Raw genomic sequence first — 10,428 nt, forward strand, 5'->3', positions numbered from 1 at the left:
CACAAAATAAGTAAAATTTGCAGTTTTCCATAATTAACAGTGTCCCAAACGTTTAGGTTCTGTTCTTAGCAATTATCAGCCCTACAATTTAATTAAAAACTCAGAAACAGAAACACATGCCCAAATAAAAGCCAAATCAAGTAATGTTGCTATAGTATAGATATACTACCATTAAAACAAGTAAACAAAAACAATAAATAATAGAATATATTAGACACAAAGAGAGTAATTAATTTATATATTGTGAGTATATGCAATTAATTACATAAAATGAAGATTATGCTGGTATACATTAGATCTCTCATCTGACTACCCATAAAATCATTTCTTCAGTTTTCCCTTTTTCATTCTAAATTTTCTGATCAGAAAATGGATGGAATGAACTCTGGTGTGAACTAATAATTATTGCACTATAGATAGCATAGCCAATTATTGCCCTCATCAAAACTATATTCTGATGCCTTAAATATGAATATATTGAATATCCAACCTAGTTAGAGTTTTACTAAGCTTTTTACTAAGCATTGTAGAGGGGTTTCTAGCTAAACCCTAGGAATTACTATGGGTAAAGTAAGGCAGAAAAGATGTTTTTGCTGGATTCAGTTCTCTCCCTTCATTGAGTTTGTTGTTGGATTACAGTTGAATTATATATATTTTTTAATTTGAAAGTTCACTTTTGAATGAAAAGATGTGAAAAAAAATCATCAAGGGCTTCCTATGTACTAAATATTCTAACACAAAAAAGGTGAGAACTCTAATCTTATGGAGCTCATGCTATAATTTGGGTTCAAAATACAAAAGGAAAAGAAGAGAAGAAGGAAGGAAATGAAGAAAGGAAGGACTGAAAGAAGGGAGAGAAGAGAAATGAAAGAAGAAGGGAAATATTAAGTGTTATACTATGTGAATATGTTCTAGGAACTAAACATATACAAGGGTTCACCTCTAGAGAAGATGCAAAAGCATGAATATTCTAAGGGTATAGTAATAGGCATGTGGCATAGGATTATTTCCTTGTGTTAGCAAATCAAATAATAATTCCCAGTGATCTGAAGGAAGTAGTTTGGGAGTAGAAGATAGGCCTACTTGTCTTTTCACTTATTACCACAATGGTGGTTAACAATTCCCAACTTATTTAAGTAGTGTTATCAGTCATATTATTCTTGCCACTTAGTATCCCCGGAGTCCTGGAGTCTCAGATAATGAGGGGAAATGAGAATGAGGGGAAGGGTGGCTCTGTTTGTGAGCCACTGTCTAGTTCAGATAGTCTTCACATCATAAAGGTTTGTAAACATTAAAGACATTAGCCACTTTAGCCTTAATTAATATGCTATATTGATCCATGAAAAGCAGAACCCTTACTGTTCCAACACCAGTCTGTTTTCTCTCTTTGTCCTTTTTCTCTGTTTCTTTCAATGTTTCTGTTTTGATCTCTGTCTCTTTGTCTGTCTCTCTGTCTCTATCTCTCTCTGTGTCTGTCTTTCTGTTTCTCTCATCTCATACAAAACATTTTTCCCAGCAGAGGAACTCTTTGCACAATTTGTGCATTTTTGAGACGTTAGGGAAAGAAGACAAGTACTAGACTAGAAGGTTTTCAATTTATTTAAAAGGAGGAGCTTCTGAAAAGTTAAATGGGATGAGGGAAACTATTGTATTTGAACTTGGAATGAGAAGATGATCATTTTCTATTAACCATGCTTCCTAGCTGTATTTTACTAGATAATCTCTTGGATATTTTCACCAATCAATAGAGATGGTTATAAAAGCCTCATTTCATGAAAACTCTGAATACAAGAAGAAAAATTAAGTGTAATTTTAAAAATACAAGTGCTAACCCAAATGTATGTTACAATAACAATAAATCATAACATTTCAATGTGTAACATTCAGAAAAAGTGAAAATCAAAAATGAACATAGCTCTATATACAAGATGGATATGATGAATGGGGAAATTAAATTTATGTATGTTTATATAATTATAAATCGTCAAAACATATATCTCTATATATGCTTATGTGGGTATTAATTTATTTATGGGAATATTCAGAAAATGACAAGATTATTTCAACTTTATGTCATTAGACTGGCAAAAGTGATATATACAAAATTACATTTTTCATCTTCCCAATTAGAAAGATTACCATCATTCACTTAGGTGAGTTGTCTGTGTAACTTGGGGTAAAATTTGTCTTCCCCTGTTTGACCTATGTCCCTGCTCTTAGTACACACATATGTTTTTTTTTTTCTATTTTGTAGACTATGTAATAGAGAAGAAACATTATTAAATGTTTAAATTATATATTGAATTTGATTTTTATTCCAATGACAATAAGACAAACTTATTATCTTTTTTCCAGCAATTATCCTTATGTGAAAAATTTAGTCCTTGGTGTGTGATTTAGAGTCAAGACATGAAATATAAGAATACTTTCTAAATGAAAAAAAAAAGTGAAATGATTATTGAATTGCAGTTAGAGAATCCATCATTTAAGTTATTTGTTCTCAATTGAAATAGGTTAACTTGTGGATTTCCTAATTGTTCTTTTCCTGTTTAACTCTCCTTGATTCATCTGGTCCAGACAGCCCCAGAAAACAGACAGGGATCTTAACTTTCTTTGGTCCCCTCACAACACAAAGCTACAGGGTTTAAAAAAAATGAATAATACAGTTTTGTTAAAAAGGGTGACTGATTACTAGCAGATGTTATTGCCAATAGCGCCTTTAGAAAGAACTAATGGAGAGCTTTTACTTCAGCATCTTATAGATGGCATCAACCTGGAAAGAGGATTTAGAATTTGCCTCAGGAAGGTCATTTTAAGGATTAGCATTTTCTGTATTTTCCTTAAAAGATTTGTAAAGATGGATTAATTTGCCATAAACCAATTGCTTTGTAGGAACACAAGGCCAGAGATGACCTTAAAATCTCAAATTCTGACTGTGCAAACATTGAAATGATTCATCTGTATATTAGATGCTTATATAATTTCTGAATTATGATGATTCCCTCAGTTTTCCATATGTAGATGAGTTGTTGCTGCATTCTGCCACTTTTGTAACACTAGTTTCTAAGACTATTAAAAAATTAAATTAATGTCAGATTAGCAGGTTTACTAGTGTTATACTTAGTATTTCCTCCTTTTGGACTCTCTAGTTGATACTAGGCAAATCACTTTCCTTCTTTGTAAAATAGGAATAATAGTTATTTACTACAAGCAATTTTGTGAGGACAACTTATTTATAAAAAGCTTTATAACTTTAAAGCTCTATATAAATTCCAATATAGTCATTGTCATAATTGTTGTCAGTGTCGTTATTGTTTTTTAAGATCTATGGTCCTCTCAAAATTTAAGTCATTTGGTAAAGAAATTCAGTGGGGCACTGGGACCAGTAGAAGCTATGCCTTCACCCATATTTCGACAGCAATTATTTTAGTCTTCAGTGATGCTCTCCTTGGGCTCCTCATCACTTCCCAGGTTTTTGTTTTCTTTCTTTATATAAAACCAACTACTTGTCCATTACAATTCTTGCACATCCCTTCTCTTTTAGGGAGAAGGGCTTGAACTTCCAGTTTAAATTTCATGCCTCTCCAACTAGGCAAATTTGCCTGTGGGTTTAGTATAGATAGATAGATAGATAGACAGATACATAGATACATAGACACATTGAGAGATACAAAGATAGATACATAGATAGATCAAGATATATATTAAATAAATATCTTGATACACAATTGAAGGGAATGCTCATTTTACAAGAAACATGCTTTCTAATAAATCAAACAAGCATTTCGTATATTTTATTCTATATATTATAAGCATTACTTCTCATATCATACAGTGCATGGCCTATGAAAGAACTTGAATAATAGTGTAGCGTTTATTTAACTTGCTATTCATTCAGAAAAGAGGGTGTAACTTAGTGATCAATGACAATTACATTAGTTTTGCAACATATGGTAAATGGAATCTTTTTGTACAATGCTGTTTCGTCATTGAAAAACCATGTACTACATTAATGGGAACATCAGGTAAATTTAACATCTTTACTGCTCTAATTGATTCTAAAGTAGGTAATCATGGTATGTGTAAAGTAAGTTTGTCCTTTTTTTCTCATTATTTATGATTTACCATTGCAAACTAGGCACATAAGAAGTCTAATGTTGCAGGAGTATATGTGACTAGTTATCAAATACTACCAAAATTATCTGCAAAATGGAAGTTAAATAAACTGAAAGTTAAATTCTGGATAAAAAGTTTTATTTGTTCTTTCCTTGTTGCTTTGAATTGCAATTAGTATTTACTGAATGCTTTTAAATGTTGTTTGCTATTACTTTAAATATTGATTGATACATTTGTGGATGATTTGGGGCCAGGCAGAATTTATACACTATCAGTTTTAGTTTGAAATTTTGATTTCTTTGATGAAAATTCTCCTCTTTCGATGTTACAATCCACTTTTTATGTCACTTTAATAAGTGAAATTTATCACAAAATAAATGCTTATAAAATAATAATAGCTAACATTTATATGGTATTTATTACATGTCACTTTACACTTTAAAAGTATCTTGTTTGATTCTCACAACAATCCTCAGATGTTAAATGTGTATGCATTTATAAAATAAAATTCAAAAGTGTTATGCATACATTAAATTTTCCGCCTCTTATTCTTTACTTCCCCCCCAAAAATCTGCCAGCCAATATTGCATGCCACATGCCTGCCTGCCTTGATGACTCCTAGCCCAGAATTGGACTTACAGAATATATATTATTCTAAATTAATTCTAGAGTCTGTAAGTTAATATGAATCTACTTAATGATGGCAACAGCTTTGTCAAGGCCATCCTTCATCCTTTCAAACTGCTCTGAGAATTTAAGTGTTGTTCTATTCAGCAGTCCTCAGAATTTGTGAGTAGTTTGTCAAGTTATTAAGAAAGTCTGTGAATGATTTCTGGAAAAGAGTAACTTCTTTCCTCAAAGTCACTGTAGGGGATAGATGAAATTGCTAATACAGAAAGGAATGCTTTCCTTTCCATGTAATCCTGTAATAGAGGATAAAATTATGATTTTATTGAAAAAAAAAACAGGCACTTATGACAATCAGCACAAGAAGCAGAGAAATCTACTGAAATGAAATGGAAGAAAAATAAATAATATGAAATAATTATGTTAGGAATGTGTTTTGTAAAAATTCCTTTTAAATCATGGTTTTGTTTTTTCATAAAAAATTGTTTGAGAAGTGAAAACTTTAAAATGCTATATGAACACTTTTTGTCAGTTTTTAAAAAAGACAATTTTGTTGTTAAAATGATTTCTATTCTTGATTGTATGTAATCACAATGATAATTAAATATATTGAGCACCTCAAGTTTTCAAAGTACTTCTAAATATTAATTTATTTTATCCTCACAACAATCTTGAGAGTTAGGTACTATTATAGATAGACAGACAGACGACTTATAGAAGAAGATAATGAGGCAGAAATATTAAGTCCCTTGTTCAGAATAACACAAATAAGAAATATCTCAGGGAAGATTTAAAATCAGGTCTTCTTGACTCTGTCTTGATCTTATTCATAGCACTAACTAGTGTGGTGTTTATCTTTTCAGATCACAAATTTTGTATTGGGATAACTATTTGACCACCACAAATTATAATTTCAGTTGTAGATTAAGCACTTTAAATGTGAAATTTGAAATATGATTTGTATTCCATGTAAAGTAACTGTATTCTCATGAATCAACACAGGATATGAATTCAAAAGTGAATAGATTAATTATCTTCACCTTCTGTCTCTGTTCCCCCAAGTTAGTTCTTCCTCTTTGTATCCTTCATGTTTTGAATAAAGACAACATATATTATATTCTTGTGCAATTTGTGATTTAAAAAAAAAGGAATGAATAAATAAATGAAATCTTCCAAAAAAATCTTTGCAAAAAAGAGAAATAAAATTAACTATGGTTTTTGACCACCATTTTTTTTCCTTTTTTTTTCCATGTAATTGTTTTATTTGTTGTTGGTTATGCATGTATATTAACTTTATAATATAATTTTTATTAATCATGTTGGGAGAGAACAATTAGAACAAAATAGAAAAACCATGAAGGAGAAAAAAATGGGGAAAAAATAAGTTAACCTAGCAGGTGTCGATTTCATTCAATCTCCAAGGCTCTCTTTCTGGGTGCAGATGGAATGTTCTTTCCAAAGTTTATTGGGATCAGCCATGGGTCATTTGAAACACTGAGAAGAACCAAGTCTTTCATAGTTGATCATACATTCTTGCTGTTATTGTGTACAATATAATCCTGATTCTGCTTGTTTAACTCACCATCTATTCATATAAATATTTTCAGGCCTTTCTAAAATCAGCTTGTTTGTCATTTTTAATAGAAAAATAACATTTCATTACCTTCATATATCACAACTTATTCAGACATTCCCAATGGATGGGCATCTACTCAGTTTCCAATTCTTTGCTATCCTCACCCCCCAAAAAAAGTTCTTACAAACATTTTTACTCATGTAGATCCTTTTCTCTCCTTTATGATTTCCTTCAGATAAAACCCAGCACCTTTGCTGGGTCATAGGGTATGCAGTGTCTGAGAGCCCTTTGGGTATAGTTCCAAATTGCTCTCCAGAATAGTTGGATCGTTTCATAAATTCGTCAACAATGTATTAGTGTTCCAGTTTTCCTACATCTCCTTCAACATTTATCATTATCTTTACTTGTCATCTGAGCCAATCTGAAAGGTATGATTTGGTACCTCAGAATTGTTTTAATTTGCATTTCTCTAATCAAGAGTGAGTTACAGTATTTTTAATATGACTACAGATGGCTTTAATTTCAACGTCTGAAAATTGTCTGTTCATATCTTTTGACCATATATCAGTTGGGGAATGACTTGTATTCTTATAAATTTGACAGTTCTTTATATATTTTAGAAATGAGACTTTCATCAGAAACACTAAAAATTTTCCCAGCTTTGTAATTATATTCTTAAAAAAATTTTTTACCTTCAATTTTAAATGCTTTTGAGGGCAGGACCATTTTTTAACCTTCCACAGTACCTATCACAATTTATCGTGAATAGGGTTTAATGCTACTTTATTATTAATGAAGTATAATTCATCAGAATACTATTCTCCCTTATTAATAAGCATCATATGCTGAACATAATTTGATGTTCCTAATTTTGAAGTAGCTTCAGATGATAACTACAAAGATTTTTTCCTCATTATATTATACTACAAATTTAGAAAGAAATAGATTACTGGGGAGTCTATTGACCAAAAGAAACACCCTGCTAATTACATTTTCTTTTAAAATAATTCTCTGATTTTAAGAGATTGATGGTGGTAGGTTATTGGTATGTGTGTGAAGATGGTTTCTCATCAATTAAGGACTATTCAAATTGATATCATAAATGTCTTATTCCAAAAATCTTGTGTAAAATATAACAAATTGAGTCCTAGAAATTAAATGACTTATCCTTGGTAAAATAAGGTGTAGCATTGGATTTGGACTCAGACTCTTTAACACAAAATCCAGTGCTGTTACTAATAGAACATCCTGCCAATGATTCATTATTTCAATACACATATTTGTACTCATTATTCTGGGTTCTAGCAAGTTAAATATGAATGGTCTCTGAATTTTGAGAGAAAATAAGAGAGAATTAAAATCTGAAAGAGACTTTATTCACAAAGAGATACAAAATTGACTTCTGGTAAAATCAAGAAATATTAAACATAGAAATCTGCTCAAACATGAACAGATATGAATATGAAAAGTGAATGAAGAAATGATTACGGAAGTTAAACATACAGGGGGAAATGTCATTTCACATAAGTGAAGACAATGGAAGAAGTGGAATTATAATCATTCTTTTGAATAATGGAAGAGTTATCCAACAATTTCAATGACCAAATCATATCAACAAGCATTTATAAAGCACTTATTATAAACTAGACATTATGCTAAGCACTGGGAATACTAAAAATAGGCAAAGCACAGTCTCGGCTCACAAGAATATGACAGCTTAATGAGAAAGAGAGCATGCAAACAAAAAAATGTGTATCAATTCATACGCATATGAAAACATTCCAAAAAGGGGAAGGTTTTTAACAAACTTTATTCATTCAAAAATTCATGCTATAAAGTTAACAAACAAACAAATTAAGAATATTTTGTCTACTTACTCTTTTAGGTATTATGGAATTCTGTCACCTTTGATTCTTTTTGCATTCCTATTCATATAGTTGTAGTCAAGTGTATATACATTTATGGTTCTGCTAATTTTACTTTTCACCATCTCATACACCTCTTTCTGTATTTATTTGTATGTTTCATATTTATTATTTTATGGCACTATAGCATTCCCTGAATTAATAAACCACAATTTATTTATCCATAAATGTTGGTAACATTTTATTCCTACAGTTACAAATAGAGCAGCTATGAATATCTTAAAATACATAGGACTTTTTTTCATTTTATGATGTTTTGGGGATAAGATTCTAGCCATAGAATTGCTCAGTTAAAAAGGTATGATCCATTTTGTGTCTCTTATATTATTAAATATTACCTTATTCCCTTCGAAAGTGTTTGCAAGAATCTGCATAACAACAATACATCAGAGAGAGAAGGTTCCCTCACAATTCCTTTGACATTCAACCTGATTTTTTTAAAAATATATTTTAACTATACTACTTAGTATAAGGAAATATCTAATGATTGTCTTTTTTTCCATTTCTTATTAAGGGAATTATGTTTTTATTAAAAGTCTGTGTTTTTTCCTTTCTTCATTGTCTGCACTTATACTTTGAAAATTGTTCCAATGGGTAATGTATATAATAAATCTTATGGAAATTTTAGAACTCAGATCTTTATTTGATAAATTGCTATACACATTTCCCCTCAGTTTCTTTTAATTAACACACACACACACACACACACACACACACATACACACACACAATGTTTAGTTGGCAAAATATCTTTTTTAGTTGATGAAAATCTTTTATTTATGTAATAAGAATTGACCTATGTGCATTTAAAATGCTTCAGCATGTGTGACTTCCCCCACAAAGAGAGGCTGAGGATTCTACCCTATTGCTGGTAGAGTTGTGATATTTGATGAAAGTGCCAAAAAGGGACCTTAATATGTGTAAATGCTCTGTAACTATTCCTGTTCGGTAATTCACTAAGAAATCCCTTTGATTACATTGTTCATAGTTCTCCAGAGAGAGAGAAAATTCTGTAAGTTAAAATATTTTGGTGACTTCTTCCCCATTAATCCATGTTTTTAAGTTTATAAAGCTTCCACAATGTTTAGCTTTTGTTATTTTCCATTTTAGGTGAAGGAAATTAATCAAGAAATCAGGAAAATGAGCTATTGAAATCTAGGTGTTGTGATTCATGATAGGTTTACCTGCCAGTCCAGCATTGCTGGTCCAAAGTAAAACAAAACAAAATAAAAAAGTAGTTTGCTGTTTTTATTTCTCCAAACTGTGAAAAGAGTAAATCAAAAGGTGAGTTGAGTAAAACATTGCATACCATTATGTATTATATTTGTGAACCTTATAAATGCAACTCAGAATAGTTGCAATAGGTACTTATCAGTCATATTAAATTTGAACATAAATATATTGAGAGAAGAATGTGTGCCTGAAATATTGTGAAGTATGAGGAAAATGTTTGAACATCTGCTCTTACTATATCTCTGAAATAAAGGTCCCTTTGTAAGGGCCAATTAAAATTATGTGGTTAAATAGAATTGGAGTGTTGCTTGCTGGCATTAACAGTGGGGGAAGAACCATTAAGGTCTCCAGATTATGGCAGTAGGAAAGAGAACTACTTTACAATCCCTCAAAGTAACCTAGCAACCTGAGAGAGGGGTATGTGTCCTGGTTCTAAGAATATGAGTCCAAAGCATTTATTGTAACATTTATTTTCCCCAGTTTGTTATGATTTTCCTTTTTATATTAATAATCTGTTTACCATTTATTTTGATACATGGTATTCTATTGCTTTCCATATATAATTAAGATATTCCCTGACATTTTAAAAATTGGATGATGATTCCATTATTCAGTATTTTAGTAGGTTTTTAAAAAATATATATACTAATCATTTATACTCACTGGATTTTATTTCTATTCTACTGACCTATTTCACTAATAGTTTCTAGTATAAGATTCTATAAATATTGCCTTATATTTATTTTTGATATATAATAATATTAATGACATACTTTTCCTCTTTGCTTATTTTTGATATCCTATTTTTCCATACAATTTTTCTAATGACTTCATTTAATAGCACAAAACAATCTATTCGTATTTTGATTAATAATATATTAACTTATATTATTTTGAAACTGTTACCATTTTCTGTATGTGTTTGATATAATCATGAATTAGTTTTATTCC

Source organism: Sminthopsis crassicaudata, chromosome 1, assembly GCF_048593235.1.
Source record: "Sminthopsis crassicaudata isolate SCR6 chromosome 1, ASM4859323v1, whole genome shotgun sequence".
In the NCBI taxonomy this organism is placed as follows: Eukaryota; Metazoa; Chordata; class Mammalia; order Dasyuromorphia; family Dasyuridae; genus Sminthopsis; species Sminthopsis crassicaudata.